This window comes from Drosophila yakuba, unplaced genomic scaffold, assembly GCF_016746365.2.
Source record: "Drosophila yakuba strain Tai18E2 unplaced genomic scaffold, Prin_Dyak_Tai18E2_2.1 Segkk4_quiver_pilon_scaf, whole genome shotgun sequence".
Taxonomy (NCBI): Eukaryota; Metazoa; Arthropoda; class Insecta; order Diptera; family Drosophilidae; genus Drosophila; species Drosophila yakuba.
In genome coordinates this window covers 954,024-974,270 of record NW_025048816.1, presented here as the reverse complement: position 1 = coordinate 974,270, position 20,247 = coordinate 954,024, and positions in this window count along the sequence as shown.

Here is a 20,247-nt window from a genome sequence, read left to right as displayed (position 1 = left end):
GATTCGGCCCTTCTGACTGGGTGTTTGTCCCAAACTGCTTCATGAACTCGGCTGTTGTCGATGTTTTCAATGGACCCTCACCATCTCCCACTTTTTCAACATCATACCTACATTGTGAACTTTTACTACTTTGTAAGGACCAAGAAACTTTCCTTTTAACTTCAAACAAACCCCATACTGACTACGCCGGATCGCAACTAGTTCGTTGACCTTGAACTGTTTTTCGTCCTTTCTCATCTGAATAAAAGTTCGCCAGTTTTCTACCTGCAATGCTCCTATATTATTTTTAGACTCCTGACGCATTTTTTCAGACTCCTGTATCTGCAAAACCTGTTATTTAAGATGTGAACTGTCAAGATCCGACACTTTCGTTCTTCTGGGCTCGATATAGTTTATCAATTGTTGAACTTTACCCACATTCTTGTACCAATATCCTGGTTTCTCTAGGCTCATCTTCGACAACATTGGCACCACGATATTATGCATTCTTTCCACCTAACCGATACCACGAGGCACACCTGTAGTAATCAATAAATGCTGGATCTACTCTTTTCGGCAATATTCCTTAAACAAATGAGATAACCCTCCTGTTTACCTGATTTATTCACTAAAATACACTCAACACCACTTCCACCTACTTTCAGCACCTTATCTTTAAACTTTGGATCGAAATAAGATTTTTCCACCAAATCCTGTGTCCTCTTTTTCAAAAAATTACCTTGTCAATGAGCAATCTGAATGATTTTAGTTTCCATTTGATTGGCGATTAGTTTTCTGCCTGGGTCGTTTAACAATATTTCATTTGCAATGTAATAATCCTCATGCCCCTTTGTTTCGGATCATAATGTTTCAAAACTGGTTTACTGATCAATGATGCTTTAACTGTTTAAATGCTTTAACTGTTAAAATCTGCTCTTTAAGATCTGACACTTGGCCCAGTTAATTAAATTAAGAATCTCAGAAATAAATCTTAGATCTGTCATTATAAATCTTGTGAACATCTTGTTTACCGTGCCGAAGAGCACGTACAAAAACTTGTACTGTTTTTTCTGTGTAACAAATGAGGTATACTTTTGGGAGTTGACCTCTACCGGAACATAGAAATACCTGTTGGTTAAGTCCTATGTTGTGAAAATGTAATTTCTCAATTACGCTGTCTATCTGAACCATTGAAAAGTTGTCCCTAACAATCCTTTCCATTAACTTGCGACTGTCGCAGTACAAATAATTCCTTCCATTCTTTTTCGCTACAAGAAGTGAAGCGTACTCTGAATTAATGGGCTTGATTATTTTTTGGTCTAGCCACTCCTGAACCTGCTCGTCTACTACCTTCTGAGCTGTATAAGCAATACGCAGTGCATGCTGAAACACTGGTGTTTCGTCTGTAAGCAAAATCTTCATCTTAACCGGACAATGAACTTACCTTTTCTGCTCTACTATTATACGTTCTACTCTCGTTGCGAATGTGGCAAATGCGACAACTTGCTTTCGGTTTGCTCTGCGGATAGCATGCACAAACTTTGATACCTGTTCAACAATTCCATGCATGAACTTCGGCCCAGCTACCCATCTTGGACCTGCTTTTTGAGTCCTGTCACATCCTGTCTATCTGATCTTTGTACGGTGCCATCCTTTGTGAATGCAAAAATCGCATTAAATTCCATATCTTTATCAGCTATTACGTGGAATTCTAAGCCGAGTTCTATGCCATCTATTTGAACTGGAATTATCAGACATCTAGAAGTTACGATTTGACTTTCTCCAATTCCAGTCAAACTTTTTCCTCCTCCCGTCAAGTTCATCTTTCCTATCTTCTAATAAATACTTCGCCGTAGCAAGTAAAGATCTGCTCCAGTATTCACTAATCCCTTGAAAATTAATTTTCCGAACACATTGTGTTCACGCCAGAAGGGGGCGAATTTCTGACCGGCAGTGCTTGCGCACGAACTTTCGCCCTGTTTTTTTCTCGCTCTCCCTTCTGCCAGCCGACAAATTCATTAGCTTTGGCTTACGCCGTGTGCATATGAACCTCTTGAGTCCGAACAAAGCAAAGCATTTAAATACGCAGACGTAGCATTTAACCGCAGGCTTGTTGCCAGTATCCGACTTGTGAAAGAAGGATCCACAGAAGTCTATACCAGCAACCTCAAAAGCGTGAGATCCCTCCAAGCGCTCCTTGGGAAGGTCCGCCATTATGTGCTCTATCAGTCGCGGCTGAATCCGAAAACATCTGATGCATCTGTTCACGGCCCTGGTAACCGTCTTCCTCCCCCCAATAGGCCAATATTGGGATCGAATTGCACCTAGAAGAGCTCGAGGTCCGGCATGAAAATTGCTTTCATGGTAATGCGAAATAATTGCTACCTTGGAAGGATTTTCGGGTGGCGGCCATCGAAGTCCAATGTCGAATTCCGGAGGCGACCGCCTAGTCTAAGAAGTCCAAATTGATCCAGGAACGGCGAAAGCGAGGAGTGGGACTAGACGAGGAAACACTTCCCAGCGCTTTTAGGGACCTCATGTCCTCCCATAACTGCGCGCGCTGCACCAACCGCAGCATCATCTGAGTACCCTCTTGAATGTGTGCGACGGTGAGCCCAGGATGACGAATTCCACTACAAAATTTGTAAATGTATGCAAACACTCGTTGCAGTGAGGGGTAAGAATTTGCAAATTTGGAGCTAGCAATTACATCCACGTACGGCGACCTTACGATGAACACACTTCAACGAAGCTCAAGCATCGGTTTGTTAGGACAAACAGCTGTTGGCCAAACTCTTTCAGGCTCCGTAAGATAGGCGGGTCCATGCGCCCAGAGTGACGACTCGCTAAGCTCAGACGGGAAGGATCCTCTGGATAAGATGTCAGCCGGATTTAACGCTGTTGGAACAGAACGCCAAGCCGTGGCATCTGTCAGCTCCTGAATGGCAGCAACCCTTAACTGTGTCGAATTTGTATATTTGAAGGTCATCGATCGGGGAGTCCCTTCACACAATGCACTTCAAATAGCTATCTTCTTACGAGACCCTTACGCATCGGTACATTTTACATATGTCTCCTGTAACGGATGTGAAATAACTTGGGCTGGATGACCGGGCCTAATGGCCTAAACGAGTAACTAGTGGAAGTGGCAGCTGCTCCGTCAAAGACAACGCGAAGCTTGGTAGTAGAGCTATCCTCCTTCATGACGCAGTGATGTGGTAAAAAATATCGGCACGAGCTGACCTTGGAAGCAGGCACAGTCCACATATGTCCCAGATGACGATATTCATGAACGAATTCATGAACAAGAATTTCCGCACAGCCTGAGGATATGAATCTCCTAAAGAATCCAAATGGAGTTTTAGCGGCAAACGTACCGAGTAATCGCCAACTGGCAATCGGGTGTAATTTTGAGCAAAGTGGGCATCGCAATCTAGCTCCTCCTTAGTGGCTTGAACTATTGGGCCGGGACAATTTTCTACCTCCCAAAAGCGCTGCAGAAGTGAATCCAGTTCAACATCAATGCTGTTTTCATCGCTGGCAGAAGAAGGAATGAATGGCGCGCGCATCCTCCAGACACAACCCAGCCCAGACGAGTTTTTTTAAGCAGTGGCAGTCCTGGCAACAACTTTATCTGACCTACGCACAGCAGCTCATAAAACAGGCTAGCTCCTATTAACAGGTCAACACGCTGAGCATTATGAAATGCCGGGTCGGCGAGCTGCACGTTTTCTGAAATCTTCCAGTCCCCAATGTCCACATTAATGCTTGGCTGGCGATCCGTGATATTGGGAGCGATAACTGCTGTTATGCTCGTTTAGAAATTCGAAGTGACAGACCGCATCGCAATTCCTACAGAGAATCCATCAGTCGCGAAATTAGAATCCCCGATTCCAGTGACGGAGCCAAACGACCTCGACTTCTTATGTTGCAGTTGATTTGCAAACCGAGAGGTGACCAAAGCAGTTGAGAGCCAGAATCTAGCAAGGCCCTGCAGGGAACGAACAGTCCCGACCGATTCTGCACTAGAACGGTTGCAGTGGCTAGCTAATTAGAGAAGAAGAAGTCGAAAGCGGGGCGGAAGGCTTAATGTGGTAACTTGAAGACACCGGAACATGTGGCTGCGAGGAAGGCGGACCATCTAGATGGATGCCAGATTCCACAGGTGCGGCAGCGGCTCGAGCTGCATTGCCGTAGCTGATGATCTGCCTTTAGGCAATTTAGGCAAAGTGATAGTATCTTTGCCTCGGGCAGACGATCTACTGGCGCTAAGTCTCTAAATTGCGGGCTAAATATATGGCATGCTATGCACTATGGCAAGGCATGCAACCAAGAGAATTTTGGGTGGTAGCAACTAGCGCCGAACGATTTCTGCCCACCTGTACGCCTGGCGCATATTTAATAAGGTTGTCAAAGACCGGATCTTCCAAGCGCTGTGGCTCGCCGCATCCAGCTTTTGCTGCAGCACTTGTACTATGATGCAGCCAGCGATTTGCTCAGTGGTGCCCAAACCCTTCAACGCACGAATGTGAGCGTTTAACTTGTCCGACAATTCCCGAAGCGATACCACTGAACCATTCCGTACAACCTTTAGACCCAGAATCTCGGTGATGTGTCAGACGCCGATTATCAAGACTTTTTTGAAGCAACTCTAAAGCCGCTTCGTAATTGCCGTTCCGAGGTCCGGATGGCTGTTGATTATGCTCGTAAAGACTGAGTAAAAATCCGCCAAATTTTGGCATCTGCACAGGCGGCAACGGCATCGCCCTCGGTTGCGGCTGAATGAATTCATCAAAAGTCTCGCTCATTGCACTGCCAATCTCGTCGAAATCTAATTCCTGTTCCAGTTCTGTATGCAGAACTTTGAAGGCACTTTGCAGCTCATCAATCTGCTCCAGCCTCATCGTAAGAGTGGGTTCGTCGTAACTGCTTAGCATCTCATTAGACAGCGACGTTTGTAGCCCTTTGCAACCTGCTGAACAATGCATTGGCTTTGCTTTAAAAAGGTCACCCTGTTTTTGTCACATCTAGCGGGCATAGCAACAAATCGCTTAAAATTCGGTTCAGCGGGAAGATGAGCACAAATGAAATGCCGAAAATGCAAGCGGAGTCAATGAACGTAACGGGGCGGGCTGCACTTAATATATGTATGTATATAATGCTAGCTCGCTTAAACACAGTCACTATCACCGAAATCACCACTAACTTGTCCAACCGAATGCAAACGGAATTTATAAACGGGACATGTGCATTAATTAATGCATGCAAATTAACACTATCACGTCGGGGTCACCAATGTTTAGCTATTGAGCTTTTTCAATAGCTGTTGCTAATAATAAATAGTCGAAGAAATTTTTTACTTTTTTCCGATACTGTTTATTTTGTTAATTATACTGGCAGACCAAGAGCTATATCGAATTCACAAGTTGAGTCTTAGCCGATAAACGAAGCACGATAAACGACAATTGGCGGGACAGACACCCAAGTGCAGCGCCCAGGCTTAATGTAGGTAGATAACAAAGAGAAGAATAAATGAGCGCCGTACAGATAAATTCGTGCGAGAACAGCGGTTTGCACTATGGGCATCGCAACTGCAATACAATATTAAGAGTATAAGATTAGTCTACTGCACAGTTTTGGCGGCTGCATGACCCAACATTTGACCAAGAATATTTCCTTTTTCCGCTTCTCGTACATACATATATTTTCACAAGCTTCCTGTTATTTTGCGCCTTGTGGCAAATTTTTACAAACGTATATATATATTTGCAAGCTCCCGCGCTATTCTGCGATGAGCGGCAATTCCATATACATATGTCGCCGCTGTATATTATATTTGTCGCGTATACATACGTGATTTAGATAGGCTTGCCTAACTGCAAGTTCTCTCGTCTCCTTTTTGCTCTTCAGCAATGCACTCATATTGGCACACTCATTCGAATGAGGGGTTCGCTTCGGCGTGGGAAGCGCTTCAAGATCGGTTCCAAAACAAACGACTTAAGTCAACAGCCTATTCAAAATCCTTTTCAACTTGAGTTTGATATCCCAAGAATCTGGTCATGCTCTAAAGGTTCCTGATTAAGGGGTGTTTAACCACGCTTATTAATTCTCATGTATCCACTGACAACTGGGATTGCATGTTAGTTGTCCTTTACGAGAGCAAACTGCCAGAGCTGACCCTCTACTTATGGGAACAGTCCTTAACGTTCAAATACGAAATCCCAGCTTGGAAAGAAATGAGCAACTTCCTGAGCGAATGCTATTGGACATTGGAGGCCATCGAGGATCTTAAACCGACTCAGGCAGTTCCAAAAAAAAACTGCAATTCTTCGAGACAAAGGTCAGCACTAAACGGAAAGGCAAGCACTTCAGTGGTGCTAACCTATTTCGCTTCTGGGACTTCAGCCGTTCTACTGAGCACGGTAATCATTGACCGAAGGCGAAGTTCATTTCCGAACGCCCATTTAACCTCATTAAGCTGCATTTCGTAACACTGTCATTCATCATTCTGTCTCCGCGAAGTCCTTGAAGCTGTGTCATTTTGAGATCCGCTCTCCGATTAAGCCGGGTCTGCAAGTAGAGACTGCGGCGTACGTCCTTCCGGAACTAGCAGGCTTTCCTATCCAATCCCCCGGAATTCTTTGAAGGACCTGCCCGCTCTCCGATGGGCAGAACCTACCTTTTTATTGATATGTTGATTGGGGCTGATATTTTACCGTCCATCAAGATGGATGGTACTCGACAAAATATTTATGGCTCGCTCTTGGCGAGCCGATTTCTAATAGTAATCCGAAGATCGCATTCTTCACGACTCAGATGCACCAGATATGCAACCCTGATTCGCTCAACAAGCTTCTCAGCAAGTTCTGCGAGGTGGAAAGCGAACAAGATCTTGACTCGTCTGCTTACAGCCAAAACACGAGTGGCTCCGAAATGGTGACAGCAGTCCTTCTGCATATGCCAACTGTCAGTTCAAATATGCTCTGCTGGACACATTCCACTATTGCTCTAGCCTGGTTACGAAAGCCTGCTTGCGACTGAAACTCTGTTGTGGCCATTGAATTGGGTCTTCCATACATAATACCTAATACAACAATCTTCGGCAGCTTACTCTTGCCCAACCGCTTCACCTCCTCTCCACGCTATATGGGGTAAAACGAAGTCCCCCACATAGTTTCCAAGTGCACCCTGTGTTCTGCGAACAGCAACAACACCCAGCAGGGCCCTAGCAGGTTACCAGACTGAGCGCCTTTCTACGACTAAGCAACATCAACGTAGACGACATTGCCCGATGACGTTAGGTGGCAGCCCCCCCACTGGGATAAACCGCATCTGGCATATCATCAGATCGGTCGAAAAACTTAAAACAGATTACCGAAACAGAAACGAGAGAATTAAACATATACGGCCCCTTAAATTCGATGACGACCATAGGCATATCAAAACAGACACGAGTTGGACAATGGAACGTTAGAACTTTGAGAGAACCATCTAGATTAGCACAGTTCGAGGCGGAGATGGAGAGACTCCATATTGGAATAGCTGTAATCAGTGAGATGAGGTGGTCTGGCAGTGGGGAGACAACAACATCAAATAGCAATCTAGTCCTTCACAGTGGCAACAATGACGGCAGCTGATACGGGGTGGGGATTTATGTGTCCAAGCGCATAAAAAAGACACTGCACTCCTGGGAACCCATTTCTGATAGAAGGCATGACAGCCAGTTTTAGATGTAGAACTAGACATATAAACATCATACAATGATATGCCGCGACGGAAGACGTCAAAAATGGCACCAAGGATTTCTACACTGCCAAAACAGCAACCCTCAACAAGATACGGAAAGGTGACATTAACATCCTCATTCACTACTTGACGTTTGGAACAAAAGGGGAGCATCTATAGACAGTGATCATAAGTTGGTCATTGGAGAACTTGAAATAAAGTTGAACCGCAACTACTCAAGGAACACTGATAACAGCCAACACCGACGAGCGCACCCCCTGAACCTGCACCTCCATTCTGAGGACGAGAATGACGTCCACATTGCGGGAACAACAGATCCCCCTAAAAGACCACCCATGGGAGCGCATCTGCAGACAGCTATGGACCGCAGCTGAGCAAATAATTGGACTGCAACAACGCGAAAGAGCAGACTGGATATCTGAAAGAACCTGGAACCTAATTAGAAAAAGGAACAATCTGAAGCCTCTGGCTGACCAGCTCACACAGAATCGTGATGAATATCGCGAACTGTGCAGAGCTGTGAAAAGAGCGGCCAGGAAGGACAAACGAGCGCTACTGGATAGACTTGCGACAGACGCAGGACGAGCAGCCGGCGAGAACAACATGCGCTCGGTATACCAGCAGATTGCACGGATTGCCGGAACCCACAACAGACGGAACCAGCCAGTCAGAGACCTAGAAAGCAACCTCTTATCCAATGATGATGCACAAATGGGAATTAGCCACACCATATCACCAAACGTGGCTACGGACTACAGAATCATTACGCCACCAAGTGAAAATAACCGGATACCCTCTACACCACCGCATGTAAGAGAGATTGTGAATGCAATAAAGAAGCTAAAGCGCAATAGGGCAGCCGGCGAGGACAACATACCAGCCGAACTGCTTCAAGTTGACACTCAGCTAATGGCTGATACCTGCATCCACATTTCGCAAGCATATGGGAAGGCGAGACTGTACCTGACTCCTGGAAAAGCGGAATCATCGTGAAGCTCCCCAAGAAAGGCGACCTTAGCGACTGCAACAACTGGAGAGGGAGAACACTGCTCAACACTAGCTATAAAATCCTAGCTACACTGCCTTCAGGAAAAAATCGAGCCAACAATCCGAGACTAACAGGCAGGTTTCAGACCACACAGGAGTTGCGTAGATCAGGCAAACACACTACGCATAATTGCCGAGCAAGCTGTGGAATGGAGAGCCCCGCTTTACCTCCTGTTCATCGAATTCAAGAAGGCGTTCGACTCAGTTGAAAGGGCAGCAATATGGCGATCGGCTGCTTAGCCTTGTTAGACTCCTCGCGAGCTAGTTAGGATGCGTTGATAGCTTGTTAAGGTACTTTTCCTTTTTTCCGCAATTTCGTCTTGTACAGGTGGCACGTTTAGATCTTTGTGAATGCTGGCGTTTCGAACATACCACGGTGCCCCGGTGATAGTTCTCAATATCTTCGTCTGGGCTCTCTGAACGATATCGATGTTGCTGTTGCTGGTATTTCCCCATAGCTGGCAGCCGTAAGTCCAGATTGGTTTTAGCACTGAGTTATAGAGCAGCACCTTGAAGTCCAATTTGAGTTTTGAGCGGGAGTTGGTAAGCCAATGAAGGCTGTTGGCCTTCAGCTTTAAGTGAGTTCGTCCGCAAATGTTGAAACTGTCAGTTTGCTGCTTGTAGGGATGTCTGCTGTGAATAGGACGTATAGTGTTGGGCCAAGGGCGCTGCCTTGTGGGACACCGGCTTCAATACTGTGTTCGTCAGATATCGCAGTGTTTCACCTCACTAAAAACTTCCTGTTGTAGAGGTACGATTCCAGCAGTTTATGAGTGGTGTTTGGAAGCGTTGTTTTGATTTTGTACATCAGACCGTCCAGCCAAACTCTGTCGAATGCCGGCGAAACATCTAGAAATATCGCAGAGCAGTATTCCCGTTTTTCAAATGCGTTTGGTATAAATGATGTTATGCGGTTAACTTGCTCAATAGTTCCGTGTTTTTCACGAAAGCCAAATTGGTGTGCTGCTGTTGTATTGTGCGTGTTCAGGAATGGAGTAATAGTCAGAGACAGTAGGCATTTTTCGAAAAGTTTCGATAAGCAGGATAAAAGGCATATGGGTCTGTACGACGATGGAACAGTGTGATCTTTTCCCGGCTTTGGTATCATTATTATTATTGACATTTTCCATCTTCCTGGAAAGTAGCCAAGTTTGTTGATGGCGTTGAAGAGCTGGGTAATGCTGCATACGGCACAGTAAGGCCGATCAATAATCATCTTAGGGGTAATTAGGTCGCACCCTGCAGATTTTTTTGGGTTTAGATGTTCTTTGATGATTTTTGAGATTTCGTTTGAGCGAAACACAACTGGTGCATGATGAAGCTGGGAGTCGTCTGTTGCGGGCGGAATTTCGAACGTGTTTGTTGCAGAATTCGGTTGGAACACTTTTTGTAGATGAGTGGTACATGTGCTGGCTCTATTTTTGTCGCTATGGGCCCAACCACCTGTGTGGTTTCTAATAGGGACCACTGGTACTGAAGATGAGCCAAGAGTTGGGTGAGCTTTCCACAGTGAGTTTTTTGTACTGGATGTTGATAATTTTTCAATATAAGTACGTTGGGCAAGCTCTTCTTCTTGCTTTAAAGCTTTTGTAAGTTTGCGTGTGGTGTCTTTTAAATTTTGTTTTGCCGACGGTGATCTGGAGGACTGCCATTCTCACCGTAGGCGCCGTTTTTCGAGAACAAGTTGTTCGATTTGCAGGTTGGTCTTTTTGTGATTTGTAATTTTGCTTACTGTTTGCGGCGTTGAGCAGCGAGCTGCAGCAACGATGATTGACTCCGGTGAGATAACAAAACTATCAATGTCAGCTTCAGCTTCAAGAGGTGGGTAAAGCTCAATGTGTTAGCTTATGTATTTGTTGTATTTGAGCCAGTTGGTTTTTTATTAGGAGGGGCGAGTGGTCAGATGATAGGTCTGAGAGGCACTCGGCGCTTGTCAAATTACGGGGAAGGTTTTTGGTGACTGCGAAATCAATAAGATCAGGTTGTTGTTTGGGGTCAGTAGGCCAGTATGTAGATGTGCCAGGAGAAACGTGGTCGAGCTTGTTGTTCGCTTTTATAATGGCGTTGTAAAGCTGTTTTCCTTTTGGATTCACCAGTCGAGACCCCCAGTGTGTGTGCTTTGCATTATAGTCCCAAGCTGCTATAAAATGTGCTCCAAGTGAGTTGAAGAATTCCATAAATTGGTCTTCAGATAAAGTGAAACGAGGTGGGCAGTAAACAGCGACTAAAGCAAATGAATTTTTAATGATGTTGCTTGTAGATAGTTTTTGGCAGTCTCAATATGACAGTGGTGCTTGAGACGGCTTCTTATCGCTATCATCAAATCGATTTATGACGATGCCAACTTGGCGGTAATGCACAACGGAAAAACAAGTGAACCTTTCCAGACGAACACCGGAATTCGGCAAGGATGCCCTCTATCACCTATACTTTTCAACATCGTGGTCGACGAGTTAATGAGCAAAGTATGCTCGTCTAAGCGCGGGATTACGTGGAGCCTCACCAGACACCTTGAGGACTTGGACTATGCAGACGACATCTGTCTTATCTCTCATAGACTCAGCGATATACAGAGGAAAAGTGATGAACTCGTCAGGATAGCCAGCAGCGTCGGACTCGAGATAAACGTAGCTAAAAAAAAGCAATGCGATTCAACCACTCCAAGCAAGGAAACATCATCATACATGGGAACCCAATCGAGTTCGTCAACAGTTTCCCATACCCTGGCACCATAATAAACAACAATGGAGGAGTGGATGGTGATGTCTCGAGTCGTCTTGGCAAAGCCCGCTCAGCTTTAGGGAGACTATACCGCATTTGGAAAAACAGAGAAATAAGCCGGCGAACAAAGCTCAGGATCTACAATGCGTGTGTGAAATCCATACTGCTATACGGAACTGAGACATGGCTCGCAACGAAGAAAGTAACGCAGAAACTGCAGGTCTTCAGCAACAAATGGCTGAGAATTATATGTGGGATATTCTGGCCAAACAGAATAGCTAACACAGAGCTGTGGCGCGTTACGAGTGAGCCTCCGATACACACCCAAATAAGGAAGAAGAAATGGATGTGGATAGGGCAGGCTCTCAGGAGAAACCCTAGTAGCATAGTAAGGATGGCACTGGACTGGAACCCCCAAGGAATCAGGAGGGTAGGAAGGCCAAGAGCAACATGGAGAAGAACCGCTCAACATGAAATTGCCCAAATAAACATCACATGGGAAAATGCTAAACAGACAGCAAAAACAGAGTTAGATGGAAGTCTCTTGTAGAAGCCCTAAGTTCCCTAGAGAAATAAGAAGGAATTAAAAAAATTTGACCAACGAAATATAATAAAGTGAAGCGACTCGACGAATTCTTTTTTTTTTGGCAACAACAACAACAGCGAAGCGACGACGACCACAGGCCGTATTAATTGAAATTATCCGCCTCCTCCATTTCACAATGTACTTCAACTTCAGGCCTGAAGACGTAAACCCGCTCTTTGGATGTGTCTCGCCTTCTATCTGTACTACATTTAAGATCTCCTCCTTGGCAAGAAAATCTATCTTGCATTGTGTCGCTCTAGGTCTTCGTTGGTTGCATCTCTGCATTTGCTGTCTCTTTTTGGACAATATATTATTATGTACTCGTCTCCACAGCTGAAACATTTCCTAACCTTCTCAACGGCTTTCTTACCTTTAAATAGGTGAGAGTCATACTTGACATGCTTTACAGACCATCGTATTTTCAGATATGCTTCCATTTTAATTTTCAAGTGTCTCATAGTTTTGACTTAGTATAATTTCCTTGGAATCTGGAATACCTTCGATAAAGTATTCGATCAAGCTCTCATCATCTAAATCAATCGGCTTTGCCAATTTCCCTAGAAGGGTACAGATACTTCTATAAGCATCCGGTTTTCTTCTACTTTCGTTTACCAAGTCTGCGATGAACCTCTGCCAATGACACCTTCACACCAAATCGGTCAAGCAATGCGATTATTCAAGTTCTCCAATTACGAACATTACGCTGACTGCGAACAAAGAGCTATGCCGCTCCACTAAGTAATTGTTTCGCGTATATGAACTCCTGCAACTGACTCTATTCCACCGTAAGTGCAAGTTTTTCGATCAACTGATTAATGTCTGGTGAAATAATTCCTGAAAACTGTTACGGATGCAAAATACTTATCTACCGTTTGTTCATCATCCATTTCGATTTCTTTGTTATCCGAATTCAAGCCATAGTGAGCAAACAGTCTGTTTTGCAGTTCTTGGTTTCCTTCCATCTCTGCTTAGTCCTGATCCTGTTAATTTTTCTCGTAAGTCTGCAAATAGCAGTTCAAAAATCTCCTGCCTTTATTTAATTTTTAAACTTCAAAATAATACTAGAAAATAATATTAGATTAGTATAACAATTTAGAGGTAATGCTTATCAATTATATCAGATTAAATCCAAAATATGACACTCGGTCCAAAAATACAGCTTAACTCCACCAAGAAATGCTATGAAGTTTTTAATTAGTTTATTAAAAAATATTAACCGCATTTGGGGGCAAGAATAATTAATCTTTATTTCCCAACGACGAGAACGAAAAAAAAACGCTTGTGCTCGAGGTGAATTCAATTATCGACTTGATCTTCTATTTTACATATATGTTCTTAGGCCTAGCTTAACAGAGGTTGGCGAAGGCGGGGAGAATTCGCAAAGAGCGAAAGAGAGCTTTATTATGCTCCCACCTTCGCCCTAAACTAACTTACACTACACTTCAAGTTTTTCCCTTCTTCATATGTCAACAATAAACAACAAACAATAAACAATGACCGACAATATGGTTCAGCCAACACCGGCCCCGTTGAACGCCTACACGGCTTCAACAAATCGGCAGTGGCACCAGCTTGTGGATCGGCCTCCGGAAGATGGCTCCATCACTCATCCTAAGGTCGACGACCCTGACCTTGCCGTCCTTTCCTGCGTGCGTCGCGACGATCCTTCCCAGGAGCCACTGCTGAGGCAGCAGGTTGTCCTCTGCCACGACGACGAGTTGGCCCTCCTCGACGTTGGCCTTCTCCTCGTGCCACTTGCCCCGAACCTGAAGGCCCAGGACATATTCCCGGGACCATCGCCGCCAGAACGTTTGCCTGACTGACGAGACAAGCCGCCATCGCCGCAAGCAACTGAGACCCGCCTGGTCCGGGGTCCGGAGTGCTGGTGCTGCGATGAGCAGCCTACCTGTCTGCAGGTGCCCGGGAGTTAGCGCCTCTCCGTCGCTTGGGTCCTGGCTGAGCGCTCCGAGGGGCCGCGAATTCATTACGGCCGCAATCCCGACGAGGACTGTTGCCAGCTCTTCGACGTTGAGGAGTGCACTGCGCTCGTAGGAGTAGGTGCTTTGCAGTTTTCACACCTGCCTCCCATAGTCCGCCCATGTGGGGAGCCCGAGGGGGTGTGAACCCAAATTCGCATCCGCTTTTTGATGCGAACTCGCGAATTGCGTCCGCCTGCTCCTCGATCCGATGGCGAAGAGCCAGGAATTGGCGACGAAGTTCGTCGCGTTGTCGCAATGCACCGTCTGCGGACATCCTCGTCGACCAATGAATCTTTGAAAAGGCAATAGAAAAGAATCAGTACATAGATCTGAGACAATCTCTAAGTGAACCGCCTTGGACGCAAAACAAAGAAATAAGGCAACGTAGGACTTATACGGGGGCCTTTCTCGAATTTTTAATGTCGTATAGACAAGACCACAAAAATCAACGCCACATATCGCAAATGGGAGGAGAGCACGGAGTTTATCTGCGGGTAGGTTACCCATAATTTGTGTCATCAGTCCGGGCTTGCATTTGAGCAGCGCACACATGATCGAACTGTCTGACTGCAGAGTTCCTGAGCGTTTACGGTCCAAATACGCTGTCGTAGGATGCTCACAAGTGCTCGAGGGCCGACATGAAAATTGGAATGGTACAAATGCCGGACGTAGCTCTGCATAAACTGAGAGCGTTTCGTCAACAGCAAGGGAAACTTAGCATCATATGATATAAGAGCGTTAGCTAGTCGCCCCCCAACTCGCAACAACGAAAAGTTGCAATAAGTGATTGTATCCTCATGGATAAATGGGTTCAATCGCTAAAGACTTGGGCCGACCTTGGAGCCTTTACGAACCTTTTCAATTTCTATTTGATACTCGTGCTTTTGTACTATTTCGATAATCTTATGAAACGCTTAATTATATTCAGTCGGTGACAGAGTTTCTGCACAAACTATACTCTTGTCTTTGCATTTTCTTATAAAGCGGAACATATAAGCGAACACTCTAAGCAGTTTGAGGTGTGACGAGAATCCCTCGATGACATACAGCAAATCCGAAGTTTGCACAGCAGCTGTCAGTCCGACCACAGTCTTCCTAGCTTCCTGACGCAAGACTTCCTCATCCGGCTCGAAATGCGCATTTTTGGCCAGTTTTCTTCTTCGTCCTTCAGAAATGGTGGGCTAGTGAACCAGATTGACTGTCCTATCGACGTCACAACCTCTCGAAACGATATCTGCTGGGTTCTGCTTTGTAGGAACATGCCGCCTTGTAGCTTTTCCTGACCATTCTTGAATATCCGCTACCCTGTTCGAAACGAATGTCGACAACGAAGATGGATGAGATCAAGTCCAGTGAAGAGTAACTTTAGAGTCCGACCAGTATACAATTCGTTCGATAAGGACTTTTAATAAGGGTTTGATTCTATTGCAGAGATCTGCGAGAAGGTGAGCGGCATATAACTCAAGCCTTGGGAGCGTTTTGGTCTTGAGCGGCGCTACTTTTGACTTTGAAGTCAACAACGATATTTTAAAACCTTCGGCAGTTTTGCTACGAATATAGACGCAAGCTCCATAAGCTCTTATGGAGTCGTCGGCAAAAGCATGTAGCTGTACCGGTGACAATGGGTCGGTATGCACGAACCGAGGAATCGATATCTCATCCAGTTGAGACAGAGTGCTTTCAGCATATCCCAAGCTGTTTCCAAATGCATCGAAATTGACTCATACCAATCTAACTTATTAAGCCAGAGTTCCTGCAATAGGATCTTTGCTTTAATCACAATGGGACTTAACAAGCCGAGGGGGTCAAACAGCTTCGATGTCACCGATAGTATATTCCTTTTTGTCGCTCGGAGACCCATGACAGAAGTGCCAATTGTGAACTTGAAGGCATCTTCGCTAGGCAACCACGATATTCCTAACGCCTTAGTTGAATCTGAATCCGAGATAGGTATCGACTTAACAGTGCTCTCAGATGCAGTGACCTCAGGTGAGTTTGAAAACCACTTTGTCAATTCAAAACCTGCTGTTTGAAGAACCTGAGACACTTCAGACTTAATTGTCTTTAGCTCCTCTACGCATGCAGCACCAGTTAACATGTCATCGACGTAAAAATCGGATCCAATTACGTCGGCTGCTCTAGGAAATGAAAATTTAGCAGATTCACTCAACCTCTTTAAACACCGAATAGCCAGAAATGGGGCTGGTCCAGTACCATATGTGACGGTGTAGAGCTTGTATAATCTCAAGGATTCAGAGGGGTCTCTCCTCCACATTATGAGTTGAAACTTCCTATTCGCTTCATTAACCATTACTTGGCGATAAATCTTTTTTACATCGGCAGTCAGGGCATACCTGTGCAGCCGGAAGCGGAGTAGAGTGGAATACAACTCTTCTTGAATTGTCGGCCCCACCATCAGGATGTCGTTTAAGGCCACCTGAGACGATGTTTTGCAGGACGCATCGAACACGACGCGCAACTTTGTTGACGTACTCTGGGGACTTAACACGCATTGATGGGGAATGACATAATGTGGAGTGGAAGGGATTTTTTGTCTGTAGGCGACATACCATATGACCTAGGGCGAGATATTCTTCCATGAATTCCAAGTACATGGTCTTCAAGTTAGGATCTCGAGACAACCTTCGCTCAAGCGACCGCCGTTTTGCAACCTCGAAGGAGTTGCCTAATCCATTTGGATCAGATTTAAACGGCAGCCTAACTTCAAACCTTCGACATGATGGCAATACCTGAGTAGTCTTCTTATATTGGTCTTCACATAACTTGTGCTCAGGCGACAGAATTTTCTTTGGATTTGGCATTTCCTCCAGCGACCACAATTCCTGTAGTGTGCTGTCAATCGATACTAAAGGTTCATCACTACAACTGAAACTATTCACAACTTGTTTCGGGACTGCAGACTTGTATCTGCCCGAAACAACCCAACCAAGTAGGGTCTTTTGTAGAGTTGGATAGTCAGGACCTTGACTAATTTGACCAACAGCTAGCAACGAGAACTTGAGAATTGGACTCGCCAATACCAAGTAAGTTGATGCACGACTCCTCTCTACGAATCTGTAAGCGGTTCGCCAGTTCTTCTGTTATAAAATTCGTTTGAGACCCAGAGTCCAGCAGAGCTCGGGCTAAAACGTACGGACGCTTACGATTGACGTAGCCAAAATCACCCTGTCCAAGGACGTGGCATGCATAACATGTGACGCGGAAGTCTGATCTTGGTTAAAAGCAGGAGACATGGTCTCTGGCGGGGCCGCTAAACTGTTCTCAGGCACTGTATATCTATATGTGACGGTGTAGAGCTTGTATAATCTCAAGGATTCAGAGGGGTCTCTCCTCCACATTATGAGTTGAAACTTCCTATTCGCTTCATTAACCATTACTTGGCGATAAATCTTTTTTACATCGGCAGTCAGGGCATACCTGTGCAGCCGGAAGCGGAGTAGAGTGGAATACAACTCTTCTTGAATTGTCGGCCCCACCATCAGGATGTCGTTTAAGGCCACCTGAGACGATGTTTTGCAGGACGCATCGAACACGACGCGCAACTTTGTTGACGTACTCTGGGGACTTAACACGCATTGATGGGGAATGACATAATGTGGAGTGGAAGGGATTTTTTGTCTGTAGGCGACATACCATATGACCTAGGGCGAGATATTCTTCCATGAATTCCAAGTACATGGTCTTCAAGTTAGGATCTCGAGACAACCTTCGCTCAAGCGACCGCCGTTTTGCAACCTCGAAGGAGTTGCCTAATCCATTTGGATCAGATTTAAACGGCAGCCTAACTTCAAACCTTCGACATGATGGCAATACCTGAGTAGTCTTCTTATATTGGTCTTCACATAACTTGTGCTCAGGCGACAGAATTTTCTTTGGATTTGGCATTTCCTCCAGCGACCACAATTCCTGTAGTGTGCTGTCAATCGATACTAAAGGTTCATCACTACAACTGAAACTATTCACAACTTGTTTCGGGACTGCAGACTTGTATCTGCCCGAAACAACCCAACCAAGTAGGGTCTTTTGTAGAGTTGGATAGTCAGGACCTTGACTAATTTGACCAACAGCTAGCAACGAGAACTTGAGAATTGGACTCGCCAATACCAAGTAAGTTGATGCACGACTCCTCTCTACGAATCTGTAAGCGGTTCGCCAGTTCTTCTGTTATAAAATTCGTTTGAGACCCAGAGTCCAGCAGAGCTCGGGCTAAAACGTACGGACGCTTACGATTGACGTAGCCAAAATCACCCTGTCCAAGGACGTGGCATGCATAACATGTGACGCGGAAGTCTGATCTTGGTTAAAAGCAGGAGACATGGTCTCTGGCGGGGCCGCTAAACTGTTCTCAGGCACTGTATATCTATGAAGCAGAATATGGTGTGAGCGGTCACAAGCTCGACGCTTTTTGCCTTTGCATATCGAAACAGTATGGCCTTTTCGCAGACAATTAATACATAAGGAGGCAAACTTAACAAACTCGAACCCCTGCATTATAGAGAGACGCCCAAACGGGCTACAATTCTGTAGCAAATGATCTGCTGCATTGCAATAGCTACAAGTTTGCTGAGGTTTGCTGTTGAAGGAACACGAGAATGAGCTACGATTATGTGGCTTGCTCGACACAATTTTACCTTGCTTCGGCCTTGTAGATTCTTCAGCTGATAAATGCTGATATCGGCGATTTAAAATTTTTTTAAATCGGCCCAAAGCGGCAAAGTCTTATCATTTTTCGATAACTGGAATGCTGGCGTCTTTATGAACCAAAGTTTCAAAAAGGCTGAAAAGGCAATGCCAAATTCGGAAGTCGCGAACGAGTTGGAGCTACAGCAGCTGGTTCCGGAGCTTCACTGACGCTTGCTACCTTCAAGGCAGACACCAGGAACATTATTTTTGCCTTGGTCACTATACAAAGTTCTTCCAACTCGTCGCCAAATTCATCGCCACAATCTATGTCTTCTATCTGTTTTTGTAATTGATTTGCCTTATTAATTGAAGCATTTAAGTTTTATAGTCGACATTTAAATTCTTCCTCTAATAACGGAATCGATCCCATTTCTAATCGCTCGTTTAATCGGCGAATTGTTCTGACCCGACTTTGGAGCTTGCTATTCAGCTCTTCCAGAATCGATTTATTTTTGGTTTCTAGGCTCATTTTAAATTAAATATTCAAATTAATTAAATTAAATTAATTAAATATTATTTCCAAATTAAATAATTAAATGGCCGAAACAAATGGTTAATTGTTCGAAATGTATATTAAATATTTTTTCTGATGAGAACAACGAAAACGAATTATTTAAATTGAAATTCAAGTCACGCAGTATCAATTAATAGTGGGTGCGAAATGACGTCGAAAAGGGTATACCCGCAGAGTACACTTGGCGATCCGCTAATGTAAGCGCGCCAACGAAAAGGGCCAAACAACAACAACGCAGGTAGCGGTGCAAAAGCGAAGCGAAAACGAAAAGTTCACCGCAGCAGCTGATAGTATATTAGGCTGTCTGTGTATTAGTGCGCAAGCTTGGATTAAGTTCCCAACTATTAATGCGAGTTTCGACGAACGAGAGGGGGAAGGGGGCAACAGTGATTGCAATAATACAGTACAAAATAATAAATAATTGTTGCGTCCGAAAGCGGTTCAATATATGAATGTGTATGTATTTTATCAACAAATAAATTAGATAATTTGCATGCAATCTAGCTCTACTATATTGATACGTACATATGTGCCCAGAACTGAAAGCGAGGTGCAATATTCCAGCACAAGACAATAAACATTAAATTTGTCTATAACTCTAGCTTTCAATTTTTTGCACAAATACCTCTGATTTCCGAATGCAAATTTTAGCGGCCACTTTCCTTAAAAGTTCCCTCGGTGGTGGCGGCAATTCCGGAAGCAGGGTATTTCGCGACCGACACGGAATATGTTTAATATATATTTATTATTTAAACACAATATATTTACTTATTTGCACTCAAAAAAAAAAAAATACAATTTTTTATATTGCACTTTTATATATTATATATACATATTATATTATATATTATATATACATATATATTATATATACATATTATATATTATATATGTGTCACTGTCACTTTAATTAAATGTTGGCTTTTGTTTGAACTAATTATCTTGTCCACCCGGGGGCGCCATGAAATTTT